This window comes from Salmo trutta, chromosome 17, assembly GCF_901001165.1.
Source record: "Salmo trutta chromosome 17, fSalTru1.1, whole genome shotgun sequence".
In the NCBI taxonomy this organism is placed as follows: domain Eukaryota; kingdom Metazoa; phylum Chordata; class Actinopteri; order Salmoniformes; family Salmonidae; genus Salmo; species Salmo trutta.
This window is the reverse complement of record NC_042973.1, coordinates 269,107-276,961: the sequence shown is the minus strand read 5'-3', so window position 1 is coordinate 276,961 and position 7,855 is coordinate 269,107.

The window sequence follows — 7,855 nt, the reverse complement described above, 5'->3', positions numbered from 1 at the left end:
CCAGGCTGGGAAGACTGAATCTGCAATAGGTAAGCAGCTTGGTTTGAAGAAATCAACTGTGGGAGCAATTATTAGGAAATGGAAAACATACAAGACCACTGATAATCTCTCTCGATCTGGAGCTCCACGCAAGATCTCACCCCGTGGGGTCAAAATGATCACAAGAACGGTGAGCAAAAATCCCAGAAGCACACGGGGGGACCTAGTGAATGACCTGCAGAGAGCTGGGACCAAAGTAACAAAGCCTACCATCAGTAACACACTACGCCGCCAGGGACTCAAATCCTGCAGTGCCAGACGTGTCCCCCTGCTTAAGCCAATACATGTCCAGGCCCGTCTGAAGTTTGCTAGAGAGCATTTGGATGATCCAGAAGAGGATTGGGAGAATCTCATATGGTCAGATGAAACCAAAATATAACTTTTTGGTAAAAACTCAACTCGTCATGTTTGGAGGACAAAGAATGCTGAATTGCATCCAAAGAACACCATACCTACTGTGAAGCATGGGGGTGGAAACATCATGCTTTGGGGCTGTTTTTCTGCAAAGGGACCAAGACGACTGATCCGTGTAAAGGAAAGAATGAATGGGGCCATGTATCGTGAGATTTTGAGTGAAAACCTCCTTCCATCAGCAAGGGCATTGAAGATGAAACGTGGCTGGGTCTTTCAGCATGACAATGATCCCAAACACACCGCCCGGGCAACGAAGGAGTGGCTTCGTAAGAAGCATTTCAAGGTCTTGGAGTGGCCTAGCCAGTCTCCAGATCTCACCCCATAGAAAATCTGTGGAGGGAGTTGAAAGTCCGTGTTGCCCAGCGACAGCCCCAAAACATCACTGCTCTAGAGGAGATCTGCATGGAGGAATGGGCCAAAATACCAGCAACAGTGTGTGAAAACCTTGTGAAGACTTACAGAAAACGTTTGACCTGTGTCATTGCCAACAAAGGGTATACAACAAAGTATTGAGATAAACTTTTGTTATTGACCAAATACCTATTTTTACTCAACTACCAACCATAACTACCAACCACAACTACTAACCACAACTACTGACCTCAACTACTGACCTCAACTACCAACCACAACTACCAAACACAACTACTGACAACTACCAAACACAACTACTGACAACTACCAACCACAACTTCTGACAACTACCAACCACAACTTCTGACAACTACCAACCACAACTTCTGACAACTACCAACCACAACTTCTGACAACTACCAACCACAACTACTGACCTCAACTACCAACCACAACTACTGACCTCAACTACCAACCACAACTACTGACCTCAACTACCAACCACAACTACTGACCTCAACTACCAACCACAACTACTGACCTCAACTACCAACCACAACTACTGACCTCAACTACCAACCACAACTACCAACCACAACTACTGACCTCAACTACTAACCACAACTACCAACCACAACTGCTGACCTCAACTACCGACCACAACTGCTGACCTCAACTACCGACCTCAACTACCGACCTCAACTACTGACCTAAACTACCAACCACAACTACCGACCTAAACTACCAACCACAACTACTGACAACTACCAACCACAACTTCTGACAACTACCAACCACAACTACCGACCTCAACTACCAACTACAACTACCGACCTCAACTACCAACTACAACTACAACTACTGACCTCAACTACCAACCACAACTACTGACCTCAACTACCAACCACAACTACCGACCTCAACTACCAACTCCAACTACTGACCTCAACTACCAACTCCAACTACTGACCTCAACTACCAACCACAACTACTGACCTCAACTACCAACCACAACTACCGACCTCAACTACCAACCACAACTACCGACCTCAACTACCAACCACAACTACCGACCTCAACTACCGACCACAACTACCGACCTCAACTACCGACCACAACTACCGACCTCAACTACCGACCTCAACTACTGACCTAAACTACCAACCACAACTACCAACCACAACTACTGACAACTACCAACCACAACTTCTGACAACTACCAACCACAACTACTGACCACAACTACTGACCACAACTACTGACCTCAACTACTGGATTGTAAACTGTCATGGTCAAAACATATTGATATAACAGTAGCTAAGATGGGAAGAAGTCTGTCCACAATAAAGCATTACTCTGCCTTTTTAACAAGGCAGGTCCTACAGGCTTTTGTTTTGTCACACCTGGACTACTGTTCAGTCGTGTTGTCAGGTGTCACAAAAGAGAGACCTCTGAAAACTACATATGGCTCAGAACAGAGCAGCAAGGCTGGACCTTAAATGTACACGGAGAGGTAACATTAATAATATGTACACTACCGTTCAAAAGTTTGTCACTTAGACATGTCCCTGTTTTTGAAAGAAAAGCACATTTTGTGTCCATTAAAACAACATCACATTGATCATAAATACAGTGTAGACATTGTTAATGTTGTAAATCACTATCGTGGCTGGAAATGGCTGATTTTTTTTAATGAAATATCTACATAGGCCCATTATCAGCAACCATCACTCCTGTTTTCCAATGGCATGTTGTGTTAGCGAATCCAAGTTTATCATTTTAAAAGGCTAATTGATTAAACCATTTTGCAATTATGTTAGCACAGCTGAAAACTGTTGTTCTGATTAAAGAAGCAATAAAACTGGCTGTCTTTAGACTAGTTGAGTATCTGGAGCATCAGCATTTGTGGGTTCGATTACAGGCTCAAAATGGCTAGAAACAAAGACCTTTCATCTGAAACTCGCCAGTCTGTTCTTGTTCTGAGAATCGAAGACTATTCCATGCGAGAAATTGCCAAGAACCTGAAGATCTCGTACAACGCTGTGTACTACTCCCTTCACAGAACAGTGCAAACTGGCTCTAACCAGAATAGAAAGAGGAGTGGGAGGCCCCGGTGCACAACTGAGCAAGAGGACAAGTACATTAGAGTGTCTAGTTTGAGAAACAGAGGCCTCACAAGTCCTCAACTGGCAGCTTCATTAAATAGTATGTAAATGTAATGTAGTACCCACAAAACACCAGTCTCAACATCAACAGTGAAGAGGCGACTCCGGGATGCTGGCCTTTTAGGCAGAGTTCCTCTGTCCAGTGTCTGTGTTATTTTGCCCATCTTAATCTTTTACATTTATTGGCCAGTCTGAGATATGGCTTTTTCTTTGCAGCATCCCGGAGTCATCTCTTCACTGTGGACGTTGAGACCGGTGTTTTGCGGGTACTATTTAATGAAGCTGACTACATCAATAAAGGTTTGTTATACCTCAACTGGTCTGCCATCTAGCCCTGAAGTTTTCCCAGACTTAAAGACTTTAATAAAATCAAGAAGTTCCTCCTCTGTAATTTGGCCTTCACATGAGTCTTTCTGTACAGCTGTTAATTTCACATTATTAACAAAAAAAAATCCAACCCTAACCCATTTTAAAATAAGGCTGTAATATAAAAATGTCAAGGGGCCTTAATACAATCTCATCTCTGTTAAAAGTACACTATAGACACAAAAGTATGTGGACACCCCTTGAAATTTGTGGATTCGACTATTTCAGCCACACTCATGGCTGATGGGTGTATAAAATCGAGCACACAGCCGTGCAATCTCCATTGACAAACATTGACAGTAGAATGGCCTTACTGAAAAGCTCAGTAACTTTCAACATGGCGCTGTCATAGGATTCCACCGTTCCAACAAGTCAGTTTGGCAAATTTCTGCCTTGCTAGAGCTGCCCCGGTCAAAGATGAGTTCTGTCATTGTGAATTGAAAACGTCTAGGAGCAACAACCTAGGCCACACAAGCTCACAGAACGCAGAGTGCTGAAACGCTTAGCGCGTAAAAATCGTCTGTCCTTGCCGACTGCGAGCCAGGCCGAATTGCCCAACATCAGTGCCCAGCCTCACTGATGTGCTTGTGGCTGAATGGAAGCAAGTCCCCGCAGCAATGTTCCAACATCTAGTGGAAATCCTTTCCAGAAGAGTGGAGGCTATTGTAGCAGCAATGTTCCAACATCTAGTGGATATCCTTTCCAGAAGAGTGGAAGCTGTTATAGAAGCAAAGGGGGACCAACTCCATTTTAATGCCCATGATTTTGGAATGAGATGTTGGACGAGCAGGTGTCCACATACTTTTGATCATGTAGTGTATGTGTATTCTCCATCATCCCTATTTGTAGTGTTCAGTGGATGACCTTGACATTTTCACTCTTTTTTCCCTCCTGTGTAGTAATATCAGATCAAGGTCTTGCTGTTCAAGCTCTAGCACTTGAAATTCAAAAAGAGACGTTTACGTCTGTGGCTAAAAAGTAGTGTCGTTAAGCATATAACACCAGACTAGCCTGACATGTAGCTAGCATTTATAAACAGGCATAACACCAGACTACCCGGACATCTAGCTAGCATTTATAAACAGGCATAACACCAGACTAGCCTGACATGTAGCTAGCATTTGTAAACAGGCATAACACCAGACTAGCCTGACATGTAGCTAGCATTTGTAAACAGGCATAACACCAGACTAGCAGCTAGCATTTATAAACAGGCATAGAACACCAGACTAGCCTGACATGTAGTTAGCATTTGTAAACAGGCATAACACCAGACTAGCCTGACATGTAGCTAGCATTTGTAAACAGGCATAACACCAGACTAGCAGCTAGCATTTATAAACAGGCATAGAACACCAGACTAGCCTGACATGTAGCTAGCATTTGTAAAAAGGCATATAACACCATACTAGCCTGACATGTAGCTAGCATTTGTAAACAGGCATATAACACCGGATCCGGAAATAAAAAAATTGTCATTAGCAAGTCAAAAGAGTGCCTCAGCCCCTCTAGCTTGGTAAACTTCTCTGAATCCCCCTAGTGGATATCCAGTACACAAGGCTCCTCTTGCTTGGTTATCTACTCTGAATCCCCCTAGTGGATATACACTACACAAGGCGCCTCTTGCTTGGTTATCTACTCTGGCTCCCCCTAGTGGATATACACTACACAAGGCCCCTCTTGCTTGGTTATCTACTCTGGCTCCCCCTAGTGGATATACACTACACAAGGCCCCTCTTGCTTGGTTATCTACTCTGGCTCCCCCTAGTGGATATACACTACACAAGGCCCCTCTTGCTTGGTTATCTACTCTGGCTCCCCCTAGTGGATATCCAGTACACAAGGCTCCTCTTGCTTGGTTATCTACTCTGGCTCCCCCTAGTGGATATACACTACACAAGGCTCCTCTTGCTTGGTTATCTACTCTGGCTCCCCCTAGTGGATATACACTACACAAGGCTCCTCTTGCTTGGTTATCTACTCTGGCTCCCCCTAGTGGATATACACTACACAAGGCTCCTCTTGCTTGGTTATCTACTCTGGCTCCCCCTAGTGGATATACACTACACAAGGCTCCTCTTGCTTGGTTATCTACTCTGGCTCCCCCTAGTGGATATCCAGTACACAAGGCTCCTCTTGCTTGGTTATCTACTCTGGCTCCCCCTAGTGGATATACACTACACAAGGCTCCTCTTGCTTGGTAAGCTACTCTGGCTCCCCCTAGTGGATATACACTACAAAATGGAAAGAGTCCATGCTTCCCCCCACCAAAAACGACTCCACCCATGTGCACGCACTCTCTAACGTTAACAGAACTGCGGGAAAGCAGTGTTCCGGTGTCCTAGGTGTCCTAGGTGTCCTAGCTAGCTAATGGTGTAGCTCCCACCTCCCCCCTGTGTACCGGAGTCCTAACTAACTAGCTAGCTAGTGCACAGTGTCCTTCGACCCCATCTGCCGAGCACCTACCCTCGTCGTAACGTTAACAGAACTGCGGGAAAGCAGTGCACGGCAGGCAGAAGCGATGGACACTGTCTTCTTCTGTAGATTTTTATATAGCGGTTGGCAACGAACTGTAAAGGTACATTACCACCTCCAATTGGACTGGAATGTCGCCCTTGACTCCCACCTCTATACCAGAGTCCCACTGTAGCCTAAAAATTCACCAATAGAAGTATATGCAGGAACCCCCACATGTGAATTGCGGTCCCCAGTCACACCTTTCTCTAGCTTTAATGGTGTGCCACAAAAAAAAGAAGGATACTATCTCAATAAAACTAGATTTTCCACCACCACCTTTTGGATTGTTGGACAACTTCCGGATGTTGCACACCGTGTTCAGCCAATCAGGTTGCAGCAGTCTGTTGTTAACCCCTGGCTGGGCGCAACATCAGGAAGTAGCATTAGCCACTCTAGCATGGTGGTGGAAAATTGTGTTTTGTTAAGACAGTACGCATATTTTCCAACATTTTTCCCAACGGACATAAAGCTATGGAGGAATCTGATGCCTTTCTAGCCAGAATGGAAGATGTTTTATGTAGGAACTGGTTGCAGGAGGACACCAGTGTATTTTCGTCTGGACACAGCCTTGACGATAGTGGAGATCTAGCGCCCACTAGTGGTTGCCAAGGATAGCCTAGAACCTGGATAGGAATAGCTGATGATAATGGAGATCTATCTGTTAGTCTTTTTTCTGGGTAAGTCTCTAAGAGCTTTGCAAACCTGGATTGTACAATATTTGCCCATTATTTCTATAACGCTCGTCGTATTGAGTGGACCAAAACGCAGCGGGAATGTGATAACAAACAATTGACGAAGACAGTCCTGTAAGGCAACACGCTATACATGGAACAGGAAACAACTACCCACCAACACAGAGACAAAAACCCCTACTTAAATATGACCTCCAATTAGAAGCAACGAAGAACAGCTGCTTCTAATTGAAGGCCAAACCAAAAACCCTGAACATAGAAATAGACTAAATAGACACAGACATAGAAATACACTAATATAGAACATTACCCCCCAAAAAATGAAACACACTAAACAAACACCCCCTGCCACGCCCTGACCAAACTACAATAACAAACAACCCCTTTTACTGGTCAGGACATGACAATTATTTATTTTTGTATTTTTCAAGCTCTGTCAAGTTGGTTGTTCATCACTGCTAGATAGCCATTTTCAAGTCTTGCCATAGATTTAAGTCAAAACTGTAACTAGGCCACTCAGGAACATTCAATGTCGTCTTGGTATGTAACTCCAGTGTATATTTGGCCTTGTGTTTTAGGTTATTGTCCTGCTGAAAGGTAGATTTGTTTCCCAGTGTCTGCTGGAAAGCCGACTGAACCAGGTTTTCCTCTAAGATTTTGCCTGTGTTTAGCTCTATACATTTGTGTACTTTTTTCACCACTGGTAATACTGCAATAAATGTGCTAAAGAAATGAACATTTGTCCTTAATACAAAGCATTATGTGTTGTGTTGAGTTTGCCCCAAACATAATGCTTTGTATTAAGGACAAAATGTTCATTTCTTTAGCACATTTATTTCAGTATTACCAGTGGTGGAAAAAGTACACAAATGTAATACTTGAGTAAAAGTAAAGATACCTTGATAGAAAATGAGTATTAGTATTTATTATGGATCCCCATTAGCTGCTGCCAAAGCAGCAGCAACTCTTCCTGGTATCCAGCTAAATTAAGGTAGTTTATACAATTTTAAAACATTACAATACATTCACAGATTTCACAACACACTGTGTGCCATCAGGCCCCTACTCCACCACTACCACATATCTACAGTACTAAATCCATGTGAATGTATAATGCGTATGTTATTGTATGTATGTATGTGTGTGTGTGTGTGTGTGTGTGTGTGTGTGCATGTGTTTGTGCCTATGTTTGTGTTGCTTCACAGTCCCCGCTGTTCCATAAGAACTTTTTTTATTTGTTTTTTAAATCTAATTTTACTGCTTGCGTCAGTTACTTGATGTAGAATAGAGTTCCATGTAGTCATGGCT